This window comes from Mus caroli, unplaced genomic scaffold, assembly GCF_978045245.1.
Source record: "Mus caroli unplaced genomic scaffold, Mus_caroli_1 scaffold_18, whole genome shotgun sequence".
NCBI lineage: Eukaryota > Metazoa > Chordata > Mammalia > Rodentia > Muridae > Mus > Mus caroli.
The window spans coordinates 78271822-78289942 of NW_028227273.1; positions in this window are offsets into that span (position 1 = coordinate 78271822).

Below are 18121 nucleotides of genomic sequence, written 5' to 3' on the forward strand. Positions count from 1 at the left end.
AGCATAATAAATAAAAAGATAAGAGAAGAGATGATCTATATTACAAAAATTAATGTGCTTTTAAAAACAATGTATTTAGAGGAAAGTGGACCAGCCTTGAAGGCAGAACTGCAAATGAATCTGAATTTTCAGGTAAACTGGAAGATGATCATCTCTAGGCCAGAACACTGTTTGCATTTTCCATAGACCTGCCTTTATAGGTAGCCTTGCTCTTAAGATGATAGCAGAGTCTGAAATCCCCAGTGGGAAGACGCATCTCACGCTGAAAGCCTTTTATCCTCCAAGGCAAAGTGCTATTCAAAGGGCTGAGTGAGAGAACCTATTGGCACTTGCCGTTTAGAACCCTTCATACCTCAGAAATCAAAAGCAAGACCAAGTGTATGTGAGGGAAATGTAATCACCCCTCTCAACATGCTGCTGGAAATCTCTCCTGTGGTAATCACTGGGAAGCTTCTGGGAGAACGAACATTTAATCTAAATGTAAAACAGAAAGTGCTCTTGGCCTTCCAGGGTTCAATCCACTGATGGGAAACAGGTCATCTTCTTGCCTTTCTCCTCCCTGGAAATGAGTCAGCTTTGAAACTCATCAGCACACCCATGCTTTCTCTTCCTCACAGATAGATAAGAAGTCTGTAATTTTGCCTAGGAATGAACACCCGGCAGACACAATGATTTGTGGCAGATAATGCAATTGATTCATTCCGACAGGAAGATGAGAGACCATAGGTGATGTGAGCAATCAATCTGTAAAATAAAATTTCTTCAGGTCCAGTACTGCCTATCAGACGCACATGGCATAGGCCATGAGAAGCATGCTTACCACAGGTCCAGTACTGCCTGCCCATCAGATGCACATGCCTATACAGAGCACACTCACCATAGGTACCAGCTCTGATGACAGTCTTATGATAACATCATGATGACAGCAGGCCAAGTCAAAGGACATATCGTAAGGAGGAATAGGTGAGAGAGGAGGATTTGTATCCCAAACAGTAACTGATAGAAGACCCCACGCTATAATATGTTCTCTAGATTCTCCCTGTCTAAACTGTTCTTTTATCACCATACTATGAGAACTAAGCCCTTATCACTATTCTGTATTTTCACTCATCTCCATAATAATAAACATTTTTCCCCGAAAGAGGAAAAGGTATTATTACCCAGGCTTGATGTTCCCTTCCATGGAGCTGCAATGCCAGAACCATCCTGGTCCTTTTATCTGCTTAGCACTTACTGACTGGTGTAATTGAAGCTCAGCTCCTTTTTTCTCCTAAATAACTCAGAGAGATTCCTTTTTTTTTTTTTTTATGACACTCTTATCTCCCCCAGATGTTCTATGTTTAAGAGGCTACGTCAGACAGAAGAATGTAATACATCATTGCACAAATATTTTTCTTTGTGTAAATTCATCTATCATCTCTCCATGTATCTTTAGCTGCATGTAATCTATACCCCGCACTCCCCACATGCATCAGGAATTCTCTGCCGTGTCTACATAGTCAGGCTCATCAAATGTGAAATGCCAAAATGCATCCTAAAAATTTATGTTTATACCCATAGGTTTGTGCTGTTCTTGACTTTGGTCAAAAAAAAACCCTCTTTTTGCTATGGATAGTAGTTAATGCAGAGACTCATTACTGGTCAAGGTACTGAGTACAGATAGCTATGAATGCTGAGCTACAAAGGGATCCTCTTTATTAACCTCCCGTTAACCAAGGCTTAAGGAACTTCAGAGTTCCCAGCAAAAGTATTGGAAGAATGTAAGAGCTGACAGATGGAAAGGAGATTGTGGGAAAAGACATGACATCAGCTCACAGCAGCTGTGGTCCCCTGTCCAAGACCTGCATGAACTCAAGTCAACCAAAATTCCAACATTGATAAAGGGCAAGCCTCCAAGGCCCCAATCCTATCAGAGGAGTTATTGGCAATTGAATACCACCAAAGGGTAGATAAGTCACTCTATTTTGGAGATTTAAGTGATGGTAAGTTACTTGTGCCTTGTTACTTATGGGTAGTCACATACCAATGTGCACATGGACAGAACTAAATATACCTGGGGGGTATCAATGACAAAAACAAATAAATAAAATGAGGACATGAAGCTGGAGAAATAGCAGTAGGGATGTAAGGGAAGTTGGAGGAAGGAAGTGATAAATTAATATGAGCAATATATATTGCCTGGATGTATGGAATATTGAAGGGATACAAGTGCACACAGAAGCAATGGAATATTGGGCATATGGTACTAGGGAAATATTCTTGTGTTGAAATTAGAGAAAAAAAAAACCTGGGTGATCTGCTAGCTGTGTGAACCTTGACCAGCTGCTTACTCCCAGAGCCCTCCTGATCTTGTTTGTAAAATAAGAGCAATGTCTCAAATTATATGATTGTAATAAGGAATAAACATACATTTTAGACATAATTTAGGAACTTGCTAGGTATATACTTCCCCATCAAACTGCACCCCTAGTCCCCAAATTTACTTTAAATCATTAATGTTTGAATTTTAATGATATCTCTGTGGTTTATATTTAAAACTAAACCTGAATTTTCATTAAAACTCTTGAAAAATGTTCAGTAATAAATACTTTTAAAGAAAGGAGCTTTCATACTAAAGGAGTTTATCATACTAAACTAAATCATACAATTTACCATTATAGATAATATAAGAACTATTTAGACCCTGTTTCTAGTATTATTAGTGAAATAATTGTCCTGTCTCTGGTTGTTTCCACAGCTATGGCCGCTATATATTCATGTGTTTGAATGCTTGGCCATAGAGAGTGGCACTATGTGGATGTGTGGCCTTGCTAGAGGAAGAGTGTCACTGTGGAGGTGGACTTTGAAGTCTCATATGTTCAAGCTAGGTTTGGGATGGCAGTCTCCTTCTGTTGCCTGTAGATTAAGATGTAGAACTCTCAGCTTCTTCTTCAGCACCATGTCTGCCTGCCTACTGCTCTGCACCTCACTATGGTGATAATAAACTAAACCTTTGAAACTGTAAGCCAGTTCCAATTAAATGTTTTTCTCTATAAGAGTTGCTATGGGAAATTTCCTAAACAGAACTCTAATAGCTCATGTTCTAAGATCAAGAATTGATAAATGTTACCTCATGAAACTGGAAAGCTCTATTAGGGAAAGGACATAGTCAAGAAGACAAATCGGCAACCCACAGATTAGGAAAAATTCTTCACTAACCTCACATCTGATAGAAGGATAATATCCAAAATATATAAAGAACTCAAGAAACTAGCCACCAAAACAAAACAAAATAAAAACAAAACAACAACAACAACAAACCAAATCAAAAAATGGGGTGTAGAACTAACCTGAGAATTCACAACAAAGGAATGGCACTGAAAGAAGCACTTAACGTAATGTTCAAAGTCCTTAGTGATCAGAAAAATGCAAAATCAAAATGTCCCTGAGATTCCACCTCACACCAATCAGAATGGCTAAGAGCAAAACCTCAGATGACAATACATATTGGAGAGGATGTGGAGGAAGAGGAACACTCCTCCATTGCTGGTAGGATTGCAATCTGGTATAACCACTCTGGAAATCAACCTGGAGGTTCCTCAGAAAATTGGAAATAGATCTACCTGAAGACCCAGCAATACCACTCTTGTGGATATACCCAAAAGATACCCCACCATGCCACAGGGGCATGTGTTCCACTATATTCATACCAGCCTTGTTTGTGATAGCCAGAAGCTGGAAACAACCCAGATGCCCCACCACAGAAAAATGGATACAGAAAATGTGATTCATTTACACAATGGAATACTAATCAGCTATTAAGAATGAGGACATCCTTAGTTTTACAGGCAAATGGATGGAACTAGAAAATATCATCATGAGTGAGGTATCTCAGACCCAAAAGGACATGCAAGGTATGTACTCACTAATAAGTGAATATTAGCCAAAAAAGGAAAAGTATAGAATACCCAAAATACAGTCACAGAACTCAAAAAGGTCAAAAAGCTGAAGAGCCCAAGTGAGGATGCCTCAGTCCCACTTGGGAAAGAGAAGAAATTAGTCACAAGGGGGGAGGGAGAGACCTGAGAGGGAAAGTTAACAAGTGGACGGGGGTGGGAGGGGGCGAAAAGGGGAACATAATCTGTTATTGGGTGGGGGAGAAGGACTGAAGGGCCAACAGAAAGAATGGAAACAGGCAACCTTGGGAGGTAGGACGCTGGGGGGACCCTCCAGAATGCACCAGACACCTGGGAGGTGAGAGACTCTCAGGACTCAAAGGGAGGGACATTAGATGAAATGCCCTACAGTGGGGAGAGGGAACTTGCAGTGCCCACCTCTAACTCTGACCCATATATATATGTTCCTGTCTGAAAGAACTGCTGAGCTAGAAATGGAGACGAGTCTGAGGAAAAGAAGGTTCAGCAACAGACCAAAAGTGGGATTCAGTTCAAGGGAGGTCCCAAGGCCTGACACCATTACTGAGGCTGTGGAGCACTCACAAAAGCTCTTATGACTGCCCTCTTAAAGACCCAACAAGCAGCTGAAAAAGTCAGATGCGAATATTTGCACCCCACCAATGAACAGAAGCTACTGACCCCTGTGGTTGAATTAAGGAAAAGCTGGAAGAAGCTAGGGAGGAGGGTGGTCCTGTAGGAGGACCAGCAGTCCCAATCAACCTGAACCCCCGAGATCTCTCAGACACTGAATCACCAACCAGGCAGCATACACCAGCTGATAAGAGGTTCCCAACACACATACAGCAGAGAAGGGCCGGGTTTGTATTCATTCAGAGAAGATGCACCTAATCCTCAAGAGACTGGGGGATGCAGGAAATTTAGAGGTCAGGTAGGGTGGGTGGTGGGTGGTGGGTGGTGGGTGGTGGGGACATCCTTGTGGAGACAAGGGTGTGGGGAGGAGGTATGGGATTTGGAACAGAGTGTGGACTTGGAGGGTAATGAAATCTGGAGTGTAAAAAAATAATTAAGTAATTAAAAAGAAATTGAAACTGAAAAAAAAAAAAAAAAGAAAGAGTTGGTCGTGGTGTCTCTTTGAAGTAATAGAAACCGTAACTAAGACACTGTCAAAAGTTAATATTTTTATTAAAGCTCAGAAATTTCAAGTTGTACATTTGTAAGATTCCAAACATCAAAATCATATACACATGCATATGCAAATGCATACACACACTAACAGGACATGCAATTTGAGGTTTCAAAGAGTGATATCTCTTATGTATGTTCACATACATCAGTTCTCCAAGCCTGCTTCTCTGGAATTCAGACACTGGAAGAACCATTTGAGTTGATATTACACTTAGTGACCTGTAAGTGGATTGGCCATTTAATTTGAATTTTGTTGGGCAGTGAAAACAGTTAGTAATGGTTCTGGGACAAAGAGGGCCCACCAAGGATGCTCCAGGAAAGGCCCTATTTTACTGCCCTTATTTAAAAAAATGATACATTCCAACCCTAGAACATATGATTATTCAATTCTTTTCCTTTTTCTTCTGTTACTGATGAAATTCTAACTTAAATGAGAAACGCTATTAGCAAAGCTCTTAATTAACTCTTCTATTAGCAAATAATTAATTTTACAAAATAATTGGTTTCATTATGTTTTCCTGCACATATATAATGTACTTATGTCACACAGCCCTGCCTGCATTAATCACTAAGCTGTTTAAGTAGATTAAAATATCTCAGTTGTGTCTATGACCAAACATTTGCTTATGTTCTGGTCTTTTCTCTACAAAAATTCCCTAAAAGGGAGTGCTTTTACTTGCCTAGGGGGGTTGGTTGAATTTCCCCATGTGACACCAAAATAATTAAGTCCCAAACTGCTTTGTGAACAGCTCTGTCTGGAAAGCTGCCTCAGTTCACCACTCTATTTTGGAGTTGACACAACCATGGTGGGTGGTATTGAGAACATCTGTTCCCAGGATTCCCAAGGAACAAAGTCATGAATCACTACTCCCCCAAAAGGCTTCAATTTTACTTGAGGTCTTAAAAGTCCCAGAAGATGTTTTAAAGATTCACTTCCAGGATGTTTGCAGTAAACAATTAATGTTTCGTGACCTAAGACTGACGAGAACAGCCATATTACTCTAGGGGAACGGGACAAAGGAGCTTCATTTCCCTCTTGTTTCCCTCGGAACACTCGTTACTGGAAAGCTCCAGAGAAGTCTGAGATGCATAGAAGTTTTCTCTGGGTTGAGGTTGTTGCTGAGTGTTCAAGTAGCATGTGTGAGGTCCCAGGTTCAAGCCCTAGCACTAAAAGGAAAAAAAAAACCTATGATCCATAAAAGGAAAAGAAATGTTGCTGTCTGCTGTCCAATCTCTCCTCCAAGCAAAATTATATGTGTTTTAAGAAAAGTTCAGTAAAAGGATTTGTGATTTCTCCCTGCTTCTGAGAAAGTTAATATAACCCATGAAAATAAGAGGTGTAACCCAACTATGGGTTATGAATCTAAGAATTTCATTTGTTTTAAGTCAGATGCAAATATCTTGTGTGAGATTATTGTCTTTGTACTGAGTTTCTAAAGTAAAATCAATTAATCCATCCTGCTTAGATTCTAAGGATCTGGAATGGTTAAAACGAAACAGGAACCTTTCCTTATTTTAATCATGGGTGTTGGCACTGGAGATGGCTCAGTGGTTCAACTTACTGCTCTTGCAGAAGATTCAGGTTCGAGTCCCAGCACCTACAGCTCATCGTCAATCAAAACTTCAGTTCCATGGGATCCAATATTCTCTTTTGCCCTCCTCTGGCACCAGGCACATATGTGGCACAATGACATATAAAACATTCATACACATAAAAAGAAAATTTTAAAAATTTAATGAAATTATGTCCTGGTCTCTGTTATAGTTAAACTGTACACAGCATCATTTATCCGATGAAGCATCAAGCCCTTATCTGATGTGGACGAACAGCAAAATGAAAATAAAATAGACATAAAAATCTTACTCACTGTTGCTGTTTATCTTATAATAAAAAAAAATCTTACTCACTGTTGCTGTTTATCTTATAATGATCATTTCTCTGGAAAGTACTTTAATGTTAAGTTAGCCTATTTCTACCACGCCATACCTCCCAGTCCTTTGTGGGTAACTATAATCAGAAAGAAAATTTTTTATCACCTTATCTTTGGTGTTAACATTTTATAATCATTTCATATTGATAGATATAAAGTATTTCCAGTATCATAGAACTTGAGTTTCCTCATTTTATTATCTTCTGGTAATATAGCTCATATAGCATGATCAATAATTAATACTTGTACAGCACATTTGTGTGCATGTGTGTTTGCATGTATGTGCAGATATATGTTTGAATGAATATCCATGTACCCTTGTATATGCATGTGTTTGTTTACCTGTAGAGGCCAAACAGCAGCCTCAAGTGTCATTCCACAGGTGCACTCCGCCTTTGTGCAGTTGCTGTTATTGTTGTTGCTGTTGTTGTTGTTGCTGTTGTTGTTGTTGCTGTTGTTGTTGTTGTTGCTGTTGTTGTTGCTGCTGTTGCTGCTGCTGCTGTTGCTGTATTTGCTCAGTTGAAATGGAGTCTCTTACTCACTGACCTAAAACTCACCAAGTAGACTAGAGTGCCTTCCCCCCATGAGTCTTAGGGATCCACTTGTCTCCATCTTCCTAGCATCTGTATTAAAAGCTAATGCCACCGCTGTTGACTTTTTGAACATGGTTTTCAGGGCCAAACTCAAGTCCTGTGTTTGCAAAATAAGTACTTTACTGATTGAACTGTCACCCCAATTCAATGTCACTGTCACTATTAATGTAGAATTTATTTCTTAAGCCTCTTTATCTTCCTGTAGTCTGACAACTTGGGAGTTTTTCTTCTTTTATTCTTTTTTTCCTATTTTAATTAAAATAATATAATTACGTAATTTCCCTCCTTGCCTTTCCTCACTCCCATCATCTCTCCTGTCCTCCCCCTCACCACCTTCTCTATTTCCCTCCTTTACTCCTCAAATTTATGGTCTCTATCTACACACCTGTGTGTGTGTGTGTGTGTGTGTGTGTGTGTAAATACAGCCTACTGGTTGGTTGTTCTCAGCACCCACTTGATAGTTCACAACTATTTATAACTGCAGTTCTAGGAGTTCTGACATCATTACTGATCTTCATGGAAATCAGACATATTCATGTGGGCAAACACTCAAACACATAAAATAGATAAATCAGCAGTATATCTTTGCTAGTTAATTGAATAATTTTCAAATAACACCTATAAGACAAAGATATAAGAAGAAACTATGGTGAGGACTTGGAAATTAGTCCAGGTACAAATCAATGGCTGTCTCCCCAATTTTCCACATTAATATCGTCATCTGTGGTTCTAAAAGAGTCGGTATCTGTGACTGGTTAATTATGACATATCTGCCATAAGTAAAGACCTTGAAGTAAAGGTCCCAGATGAGGATGCTATTTGCAAGGTTGTAGAACCTACAGGAGGTGAAACTTTGGAGAGAAGTAAGTCAATAAGGATCTTGAGGTTTGACAAGTTAGTTCCACCTCCTTATTTGTTTTTGGCTCCATGACTGTATATAAGCATCACTTCATGGCCCTGTTTTCATGGCTTCCCTGTCTTAGTGGACTCCTTGATACTAAGACAAAACAATGTCTTTTCCCTTACATTGACTACTGTCAGGTGTTTGGTTACAGTAACAAGATAGTAAATGGATCAGAATCTTTACAGGTTTTTCAATAGGAAGAACCTGGAGGTGAAATGAGAATCAACCTGAGAATGAATATGTGGATCTTCTAATAACTCATTCTGAAAACAAGACAGTTACTGAGTTTTCTAATCACTAATTCATATTCTAGTGAGAGTAAAGAATGAACATGAAGCAAATCAACTCAGTTTCCCAAATATCCCCATAGCCATGTCCCAAACACATAATCTTCTGTTTGCAGAAAAGACATGGTTCATACCCAGTGATAATTGCCTTAGAGCATCTGGGGTTGCTTTGTATTCATCACCACTGAGAAGTACAATTACGCCTTAGATTATGATTTCTCACAGTGAATCTCTGTATCCTCCTGAGTTTCCCAGTCCCACTCAAGGATTTTACAAGTGGATGAATGTGTGTGTATGCATGCACACAGGCTATAGACAGGATACAAGCTTGTATATAAGTATGTCAGAAGCACTGACTTATACTGTGCTTTATAATTCCTCTAGCAATATATAAGAGAGAATTCAAGCAGTGGCATGCTCTTGTCAATGAATGAATCACAATGAATATGAAGACATATAATCATATTTCTGTAGACTGTTTATATTTTGTCAGCTTGACACAAGCCAGGGTCATCTTGGCAAGGGGGACCTCAACTGAAAAACTGCTTCCGTAATATTGACGTATAGGCCAGTCTGTGGGAGCATTTTGTTAAGACTGATGTGGTAGAGCTCAGCCCACTATGGGTGATGCTGTCTCTAAGCAGGTGAAGTTGGGTTGTAAATAACAGAGCCAACTGAGCAACCATAGGGAACGAGTGTGCAAGGGCTCCCCTATGGTCTCTGTTCTAGTTCTTGCCTCGAGATCCTGCTCTGACTTTTCTTTATGACGGACTGGACACTAGAAACAAAAACAAACCCTTTCCTCTTCAAGTTGCTCATGGTGTTGTATCACAGCAGTAGAAATCTGACTAAAATATTCAGTATCCATGAAAACTGGAGAAGTTTAACATTTTCTTAAAACTGTGGCAATATAAATAATAAACAAGGGTTTATCTGAAGTGAAGAGAGAATTGACTGCAAATAAACATTAAAAAATGTATTGATGAAAATGTCCTCCACTTCAGTTATGCTATATATTACAGAATTATAGAAAGTTGCCTAAGCTCATTGAACTATACTATTAAAAACTGATAGTCAGCCGGGCGGTGGTGGCGCACGCCTTTAATCCCAGCACTTGGGAGACAGAGGCAGGCAGATTTCTGAGTTCAAGGCCAGCCTGGTCTACAAAGTGAGTTCCAAGACAGCCAAGGCTATACAGAGAAACCCTGTCTTGAAAAAAAAAAAGTGATCCTCGGTTTTGGAATGATAACTTGGGTTCCCAGCACCCACCAGGAGGCTAATAACTGTCTGTAACTCAGGGTGTTGAGAATCTGATGCCCTCTTCTGGCCTCTGCTGGCACTGCAGGACAAACACCCATACACATAAAAGTAAATAAAAATCATGTTTAAAAACTGATTCCCTTGCTTCCACATCTTAACTTTTTCAATGTTTTTGTTTACAAAATAATTCTAAGAATGTAGCATAAAGGAAGAATGTTTTTAACATTTGAGCAACATTAATGAGTTAATTAAATCTTTTTTGAACTTTCTTATTTATGCAAACCAGTCTTTTCAAAAAGGCTACTTGGGAACAAAACAAGCACAATTGTTGAAATGAAGTAGAAGTGGGTACAAGACAGTCCCAGAACTGCCTTCCAAACCCAGAACCCTAGGATAAGTAAGTGCTGAGAATAGGGAGAAAGAATGAAGTGGGGAGGAAAAGACAGGGCCTTATCATACAACCCCATCCCAACCCTTCAGTAAATCGCCCTGTCATCACATCAACTCCACAGACTGCCTGGGTTTTTTGTTTGTTTGTTTTTGTTTTTATAAACAATTATCACTCACACAGTCACGCACACACACACACACACACACACACACACACACATATATAAATTCCCCTTATGTATGAAATCTTCCATAGACTAAGAATTTGAAATGATCAGTGTTTGATGGGAAACTCTCAATGGCAGAGATAACACTGTGCTCTGTACTATTTAGAGTAAAAAGTCTTTGGAAGAAGATTATTAGAATCCTAAAAATATACAGATAATGCTAGTATTTGTGAGACTGGGGGTTATTAATTAAAAAATGAGCATTTAATTTTTTTAAATGTCTGTTTATCTATTCTTTGAGACTTGTATACATGAACACAAAATATTTTGTCTAACCACCCTCCTCCAATTTCTTCCAGATTCTCAATCAAGTCTGCACCCCAACTTCATATTCACTTATGTCTTTTAAATCTGTAAGCCACTGAGTCCAATTAGAGCTGCCCATTAAAATGTATCTAGGTACATGAGCAGAGGGCCACTCACTGGGCCATTAGCAACCAATACAAAGCAACCCTTCACATTTCTGAAGAAAAATGAGCCTTCCTCTACAGCAGCCATCAACCATCAATAGTTCGAGGCTGGAGTCCTAAGGACCCAGTTCTTGTTCATGATGGAATGTTAACTGGCTTCATCTTGTATAGGAATCTTGTGTAATCGCAGTTGTTGAGGATTCATGAGAGCAACACCCTGTTATTTCAAGTAGACTTCCTGAAACTCTGGCTCTCAGAATCTTTCTACCCTGTCTGTTCCATTCAGTATTCCCTGGCCCCTAAGGAGACTGTTATATGACTCAGGGGTCCCATTTGGGACTGAGCACTCTACGGACACTTATTCTCTACACTCTGACTAGAGTCTCTGTGTTAGCTGTCATTTATTAGAATTATAAGCTTCTCTTATGAGATATAAGAGCTGTGCTGATGTCTGGGCAAAAGGATACATATTCAGATGACAGTTTAATGCTACCAATCTGGATGTAGTTCACCAACACAATGTCGAAATCAAAGTCTAAACACATCCTGCATGTAAGAGTTATATCCATCAAATGCATATAAAGAAGTTGCACATGCAGACTCAATCCTTTTCAACTTTATCATGTTCAGAGCTTTGACCATGAGCCAATGTCTTCCTAGTATGACTTTTTTTTCAAATAATTTTAATGATTTAAAATGTATTAGTGTATCTATGGTATTGCATATGAACAAATTCATATCATTCAGCGGTAGATAACATGTGTGGCTATAGGTTTGATGCCTAGCACTAACTATAAATGTAATGAAAAAAATTAAACCAAATGCCATTATCATCAGTTGTGACTGTGGTTCCTGCTGTTGGTCCTTCCATTTCCAGCATGTCTAAGATTCCTAGAGCTTCCATGATGTGACATCCTTTCCTGCTTCTCTAAAATCCCAGTTGCAACATAATCCAAAGGATTTCCTTTGCGCAGCAACTCAGGATACAGATTGAGCCTTTTCATCAAGACTTTAAATCTCTGCTGGTGTTGTTTGCCAATGTTAATCACCTCAGCTATGTAAGTAGCTGAGGCAAGGGAATCTCAAGTTCAATGTAAGCTATATACTATGACTGTTCAAAACACAACAGAAGACAATCCCATCTGTTCTCACAACCCTACCTAGAGCCATTTTCTTTTTTCTTATATATTTTCTGAAGATGAATATCAAACTTGGAGTTCTAATTTTCTAAGGTATAAGTTTCTCAAAGGTGGCCCTGATTTACATTAAAACTCAATTAAAAAATAGCTTATTCTTTTTGAGGTAACAGTGCAGGATGCTCAATAACCAAAAAATGGAGCATTAGCAAATATCTTTACACTTTATTTGAAATTCTAAAATGATACGGTTCCTATGTTGATGTCTCAAGAATAGAGAGGACATATCAGTTATCTTTTCTGTTGATGTAATAAACACCATGACCAAAAGCAACTCAATGAAGAGTTTATTTTTGGTTTATGGTTCCATAGGGTGAGAGTCCAGTGGGGGGGGGGGCAAGTGGCAGGCATGGTGGCCACACCAGGAAATGGTGATCTCAGAGTCTCAAATGTAAACATGGAGTAGAGAGAGTAAACTGAAACTAGGGTGAATCTATGAACTCAGAGAGATTGAATCTATGAAGAACACCATTAGTGACCTTCTTTCCCTGACTGCATCTTAAGACTGCATATCTTAAGACTTACCAAACAGTGCTACCAACTGGGAGCCAAGTATCTGAGAACATTTCTCATTAAGAGAACATTTCTCTACGTGTGTGTGTGTGTGTGTGTGTGTGTGTGTGTGTGTGTGTGTGTGTGTGAGTGAAAGGGGCTGATATCTGATATCTTTGACTGTTCTCTATTTACTAAGGCAGAGTCTCTCTCTGTGCTTGAAACTCATTGAACTGAGAATTTGGCTAGTCAACCTAGGCAATTTGCCCTGGTGATTCTGCTTCTCTGTCTCCTAAACTCTGGGATTACAAGAAGGCTGCTATGCCTATCTGGCTTTTATGTGGATTCCTGAGATCCCAATTTCAGGACACATGCTCCTGGAGGCAAGTGCTTTGTCCACAAGGAGCCATCTCAGTGTCTCACCAGGAAGCTCAGGCTCACAAGGAATCCCCTATGAAGCTTGTTTCAATTTGGATCATCAGCTTCCTGAGGGCTGGAATTACAGATGGCATGTTTTCTGGTAAAGATGCATGCTGATAGCTATTTTAAAAATTCTGTTTCTCTATTTTTGAAAACGTAGAAAGGATCCTTAATCTAGTTCTTCCATATGATCAAAAATATTATCTTAAGATATTGGGGATAGCTACTTAATCAGTAGCCTCGTTGTGGTTTGGCTCTGTGTTCTGACAGCACCACTATTTCATCTTGGTTTAAACCTGAGGAAATAATTCAGTTCTTAGTCACAAGCATGAATGTGTACATTTGATGTTTCCATGTTAAGTATCATCATTCCTAATGGAAAGTTCTATTGACATCAATGTCAATGGGCTTTTCAAGAAAACCATGGCAGTAGTTCCACATGGGGTTGATAATTGTAAAAAAAGGTTATAGAGGCATTATGAAATATTTTATTAATTTCAAATTTTATATTCCATTAACTTATAATTTATTAAAACTTTTCAAAAATAGGTAAGAATTCAGGAATTTCTACCTAGTCATTATTTAAACCTTTTGTTATTTTTTTTACTTTTAAGTTATATAAAAATTCTAATTGTATGACTCCCAAGTCTCCACTTTTCTAAATTAATCTATTGATATCAATTATCATGTGACATAAATTTTCTTATAACATCCATCTATGGATAAATGTTGTTATATCATATATTTAGTACAGTCTTTAGAATCTTAATCCTGAATATACTATTATGTTACTAAACTTCTTTGCAGTGTAAATACAACACTAAAATATCTTCTTTATGGGAGGAATTGAAACAGACCTGAATAAAGTATAAACTTAGTTCATTTTTAAAATGTATTTTTTTTCACATCCTGAGTTAGTAATATTTTACTGTGTCTATAAATTGTTGACATTGCCAATATCTTTCTAGTGTTTTGATGTACCTGTGGACAGCTTCCAAAAATGTTTTGGATAAGACAGACATCCTGAGCCAGCAAGGCTACAAATTTCTACTCTGAAAATGCTTCTGAAAAGCCTGGAAGTAGCTTGTTAAACAAACTGGAGACATGAACCTTGAACCAGAGAGGAGCAGAGCAGGAGACTACTCTTTAAAAGATCTGTGATTGCTTCGTGTTATGAATGAAGACAACAAAACACCAGATTTCTATGTCAGACAGACTCTCACCCTAAGTTAGAACAGATCACAATGCTACCTGGAATAAGCTAGGCCCAAACCTGCATGTGATCCTCAACAGTCCCTGCTGCTCCTTACCTCAACCACTGTGTGAGGATTGTGTCACATATGTACTATACCTTTAATATTTTCACATCCTGATCATTTGCACCGTTGTCTTTATCTTGTCCTTTAGGGTTTAGTTAAATCTTGTATCTCAGGTTGATTTACTCAAAGCATTCAATTATATATGTTTCTGTTATTCTTCCCTACTTGGACTTCCCTATCTCCTACTATACAAACATTGTAATTGTAATTTTTTTTTCTTACTGGGCTTTTTCAAGATAGGCTCCTTTTTGTTTACAGTAGTGCACTCCATGCTTCCTATAGTGACTGGCATGCATTCAGCTCTCAGCAGGATGTGCTTGTTTAATAAACAAGTGCTAAATGAGAGAATTTTCCACCATAATAAATGACCAGTGAAAAAGAGAGATAGAGTACATTGGGCCTGAGGAGATGTTAGGATTTGTGATAGCTCACATAGGAGGGTCAAATGAGGTGAAGGTGACTTCCAGATCAAGGAAGGAGTCATAGATGATTGACAGCCAATTTCAGTTTTTCCTTCAGAAATAAGTAAAGCTGGAGCTCATAGAGCAAACATGGCAGTGAAGGTCAGGCCAGAGGGACTCTTCTTGAATTGAGATAAAAACAGACTAGAAAGAAGAGACTGGAAATCCATAAGTTGAACAAATGCCTTGAGCAGGATCCAGTCTGCAATGTCCTGATAGCTCCACTATAATGCCTAATGGGGAAGAAAGCAGAGGGAAGCATCTGCCTGTCCCATTCCCCTCGCACAAAACAAAGGCCTTATGCTACTAGCACTGTGAAATTTTATCATAACACCCAAGTTACTTCTTCTTGTGTGAAATATAAAAGAGCACTATCACAGCTAGCACTGGCTACTCTCTGGTCCCAGGGGTCTTGCTGCCTCAATGGCTAGCCCCTTGCAGCAACAGCCCATCTTACATTTCTCTTGCTGCAGATTCTGCTCACATTCCCAGCCATCTGCCCCCTGTGGTTAGCCATCACAAATCCCTGCAACCATGTAAAATCAAAACTCTAGAGGCTTGTAATTTATATTAGTAAATTCTCAACCCACAAAACGCCCACACAATGAACTCAAAATTCAATTGACATAAACACAAGCTACACACCCAGATGGGGGAAATACACCCTACTTATTATCATCTAAGAAATCCTCAATACTTATAGCTCACAGGACTGTATAGTCCTGGCTCCTCTTTCTCTCCTATAGGTTCCATCTTGTCTCTTCCTCCCCATCTCTTCTTCTGTCCCTCTGTACTCAGCTCTAAAAATTTCAGCCCGCCTTCCTTTTCCACTGCCCAATCACAGGCTCCAACCTTATCTTGTGCCTGCCCTCACCTGCATATAGACAGCAATACACAACTTCTTGATTATTTTTATTTTCTGGAAGGAAGGCAAGGAGAAAGATGAAGTAATAATGGCATTTTATCTGAAAGAGGACCTTGGTGAAGTCTGTGGACGGGTAATCCATAGGCATAGTTAGCAGCCATGTTAGGTTCTGGGTAACACAGCAAAGGTGATATGTACATTCTGTGCTCCCATGAAAGAATACTCACAGTGTAACCCTGGAACACAAACTTGTGAGAGACTCATTCATCATAAAACATTATATTTCCAGATGATTAAATGGTTTAGAAAAAGAAATGCCAAAATAGAATACTCTGAGGCATTATTTGATTGTATATATGATATATTTTTATTCATTCCAAATTTATGTTGCTCAGAGTTCAGTGCTGAGATAATAAAAACAATTTCCTGATAGCTATATTAAACTCTGTAATCTTATTTCCTTTGCCTATATGATTTCCAACTCATTTTTGATAGCTCAAAACAGTCTTGCATTTGATGACAAATTTGGGGGATTTGTGGTTGATTCATTTTATATTTTCCCCAACACTATTTTGACTTTTTAATACATTTAAATAACTCCTCAAAATTCACTCAGTACCTCTACTTATATCAGGCAGTCTGCAGAACCCCATCAGATACTAAAGCACTTTTCCCTCTGACCTTACATACCCATTGCTGTTAAGAACTAAGTGTTTCTACTTATAGGGAGGCCACCTAACTCTTGGTCTAGTGTCCCCCTTTTTTGCAGGCTATGATGGTTATATTTATGGTGGTGCCATTATTAAATTCTTATCTTTTTGTTAATCACTTTTTATTGCAGTCTGTTCACTTTCTCTCTTGTTCCTTCTCCTTCCTTTTTACCCTCTTAGGTAGGGCCAAGAGTTATCATAGAATATTACATTGAGTATGAAAGAAATTACCTTGTGGTCTGAGCAGGTACCCTGAGCAGACCTTGGGCACTAGCTCAGCATCCAGTCCCACAACACCCATAGAAAGTCCAACTCACAGGTACTCAAACACACCCAGGATCACAGGTACCCTAACATGCCCAGGATCACAGAATCTCAGGAGCTTGGTCATACCAGGATTTCAGGATCCCAGAGGCAGGTTGACTCCAAGAAGCTCTGACAGACCCAGGATCTCAGGAACACAGGATCCAGAGTCAAAGGATCACAGAGACACCTGGACTCTGAGGAGTTCTGAAACAACCAGAATCACAAGAGGGACAGGATCCATTCAGAGACAGTGAGGGCAAGTAGCACTAAAGAGAACCAGATGGCTGGTGAGAGTCAAGCACATGAATATAAGCAACAGAAACCAAGGTTCCTTGGCATCATCAGAACCCATTTTTTCCCACCATAGCAAGCCCTGGATAGCTCATCACACAGGAAAAGCAAGATTCAGATTTAAAATCACTTCTCATGATGATGATAGAGAACTTTTAGAAGGACATAAATAACTCTTTTAAAGAAACACAGAAGAACAAAGGTAAAGAGGTAGAATCCTTAAAGAGGAAACACAAAATCCCTTAAAGAATTAACAGAAAAAAAAAAAACAATGAAACAGGTGAAGGAACTGAACAAAACCATCCACAATCTAAAAATAGAAATAGAAACAATAAAGAAAGCACAAAGGGAGAAAGGCCTGGAGATAGAAAACCTAGGAAAGAGGTCAGGAGTCATAGATGCAAACATCACCAACAGAATACAAGAAATAGAAGAGAGAATCTCAGGTGCAGAAGATACCATAGAAAACATTAACAAAACAGTCAAAGAAAATGCAAAATGCAAAAAGGTCCTAACCCAAAATGTCCAGGAAATCCAGGACACAATGAGAAGACAAAACCTAATGATAATAGGTATAAAAGAAAGTGAAGATTCCCAACTTAAAGGGCCAGTAAATATCTTCAACAAAATTATAGAAGAAAATTTCCCTAACCTAAAGAAAGAGATGCCCATAAACATATAAGAACTCAACAGAACTCCAAATAGACTGAACCAGAAAAGAAATTCCTCCCATCGCATAATAGTCAAAACACCAAATGCACAAAACAAAGAATATTAAAAGCAGTAAGGGGAAAAGGTCAAGTAACATATAAAGGCAAACCTATCAGAATTACACCAGACTTCTCACCAGAGACTATAAAAGCCAGAAGATCCTGGGCATATGTCATACAGATTCTAAGAGAACACAAATGCCAGCCCAGGCTACTATGCCCAGCCAAACTCTCAATTACCATAGATTACCAAGATATTCCATGACAA